This window comes from Malurus melanocephalus, unplaced genomic scaffold, assembly GCF_030028575.1.
Source record: "Malurus melanocephalus ecotype Western Australia unplaced genomic scaffold, MMel_1.1 scaffold_778, whole genome shotgun sequence".
Taxonomy (NCBI): Eukaryota; Metazoa; Chordata; class Aves; order Passeriformes; family Maluridae; genus Malurus; species Malurus melanocephalus.
The window spans coordinates 53,932-56,444 of record NW_026624010.1 but is presented as its reverse complement, the minus strand read 5'-3'; the positions used below and the strand labels follow the sequence as shown (position 1 = coordinate 56,444).

Genomic DNA, 2,513 nt, shown 5'->3' with positions numbered 1-2,513 from the left:
GAGTGCCCATCCCTGGAGGTGTCCAAGGAAGGGCTGGAGGTGGCACTCAGAGCTCTGGGCTGGGGACAAGGTGGGGATGGGCACAGCTTGGACTCCMTGGGCTGGGAGGGMTTTTCCARCCTCAGGGATCCTGGRATTCTGTGAACTCTTGCCAGAACAGTTCTTCAGAGAACTTTGTACCAGAGGTACCTGAGGAGGTTTTGCTGCCTTTCCTGTGGGGCTCAAAGCAAGAGCCTTGCCTTTATTTCCACTTCCACGTGCCCTGAGAGAACTCTTGGGCACTTTGCCCACCCAGCACCGTGCTCTGAGGCTGAACAGACAGCAAGAATTCCATTAGAAGGGCGAAGCACACGGATGAGCTGATCAGTGCTGGAAGAGCAGGATTTCAGTGGAGGAGCATTGCTGGAGGAGGGGAAGGGTGGGTTCATTCAAGCACAAAGAATTGCAGGTGGAATTAGCTGTGAAAGAAATGGCTTGGGATGCATACACATGAGGATGTKGGCAGCAGGAAGGGCATGGAAAGAGGAGCAGATCAAGTGAAATGAAAGCTCTTGAGTGACTGGGCGCTCAGAGAAGGACTAGAGAAATGTGATTGGAATGGTGGGAGAAAGGATTGGCTGAGATTACAGCTCAGTTTAAAAAAGAGGAGGCAAAATGCGTTGAAGTGAGAGGTAGCTTCGGGTGCTTCAAAGCTGAAATTAGTTTTCCTTCCATTCTTTTGGCAAAGTTCTGGGTGGGAATATTGGGAAGACTCGTGCATGGGAATGGTTAGGACTCATGGGTTGGGAAAAGCCCCGTGTGGGAATGATTAGGAGGAGTTAGGGGTGGGAATGGTTAGGTGGAATTTCTGGGTGGGAAGGTTGGGATAACTCGTGGGTGGGAATCAGCCACAGCAGCAGACTGAGACTCAGTTCTGAGTGGCTGGTGCTGCTGGTCACTGCTGGTGACCAAGACCAAGAAATGGCCATTCAGGAAGCAGCTTTGTCATGTGAGATTGCCCAGAAATCATACAAAGAGTGCCATTAATGCATGTAATGAATATCAGTTGCCTATAGTAAATTTGGAAGCCTTTAGCACGGTATTTTTAGTTGTTACATTTTTGGGTGCCTACAAGATTCCACTTGAGGGGRTCTGGTCCCAACACATCCTAAAATAAATCTCTTTCAAGGAATTTCATCCTGGATGGTCAACACTGTTCACCTTCAGCCTCTCTCCAGAAACATCCCACATAAGCAGTAAAATTCTGCAGCTTTTGTTCAGGTCTCCTCCAGGCTTCTGTTTGTCCCCTCTTCCCACTTTGGCACATGAAAATGGGAAAAGCTGCAATTTTTAGGTCCTTGGAATCCTGTTAGGGTCATGGCAACTTGCAAAATGTTGTTTCTGACCCAMATTCTCCAGTCCTTTTTCTGAAGAGTGATGTGGTAATATTGAGGATTTGAGATTCTGATGGAGAGCTCTATATTTTAAAATGTGTTAATGTTCTGGGGAGTGTGAAAATTATTAATTACTGCTTTGTTTTTATGATTTTATTTACCCCAAATTTCTTGGTTATGTTGGTGGAAGCACCCACAGCCTTAACTCTGTATATTTTGAAGACCTTCCTTAAATACTTCTGTACTAGAGCTGCCTCAGATACCTTTCCTTTTTTTAGGATMCTTCCTTTTCCTTAATATCCTCATTTGCCAAGTGCTCCCAAAGCAYGGAGTTGTTTTCCCCAGTTGAGTTTTTGTGAGGCTTGGCCTGTTCATTTTCCTGGGAATTCTGTTATCAGTCTGTGAGTGCCTCCAAAAATGTTGGGTGTAAAGACAAATAAATAAACTCAGGTGAACACAACACCCTTGAAAGAAAACATCTCAAGCTTAACCAAATTTGAGGATTTGGGTTCATTCCCCTGATTTAGCTCCAATCTTTGCTGTCTTATACGTACTTTGGGATTAGAACTCATGCTGAGTGAAGGGTGTTTTGGGGGTGATTTTGTCCCAAATTTGGGGCTGGAACAGAGCAAACCTGGTACCTCCAGYTTTCCTGGGCATGGTTGAAAAATCCAACAGACATTTATCCCATGAAAGATGTAGGAGAGGATGAGTGGAAACTTCTTGGCAACCCCCAGCCTGATGTTGGTTGAATTTGCAGGGRGCAAAGCATCTGGGATGAAAATTCCAAGGTTTGGGGCAGTCTAAATATCAGTAGACACTCTTTATTTAGAAAATATTTGGAGGTTTTGGTGATGTATAAATGCACATTGCTTCTGATAGGGTGACACAAGGGATGAAGGCATTTATGGAGTTTAGATGCAGCGTTGATAAGTTGTGACAGGAATGTAGCGAGGACTGTTCCATAAAATAAGRCAAAAAAGGACAGATTAAACTACTGTAATAACAGCAGAAGAGCAAAACTTATTGGATAAAGCTCTTGCTAGCAAAGGTGGAAAACCACTAAAAATAACACCAAAAAAAAGAAAGAAAGGAAAAAGAAAAAAAAAAAGAAAAAGAAAAGAAAAGAAAAGAAAAGAA

The 2,513-nt window shown here is 44.0% G+C and overlaps 1 protein-coding gene across 1 annotated transcript in view; it reads left to right on the top strand.

The window, feature by feature from the left end:
* LOC130584846 (cGMP-dependent protein kinase 1-like) overlaps window positions 1-2,513 on the top strand; it is a gene marked incomplete at its 3' end in the record, with an annotated part of 161,325 nt that overhangs the window by 123,612 nt on the left and 35,200 nt on the right. The window lies entirely within an intron of this gene.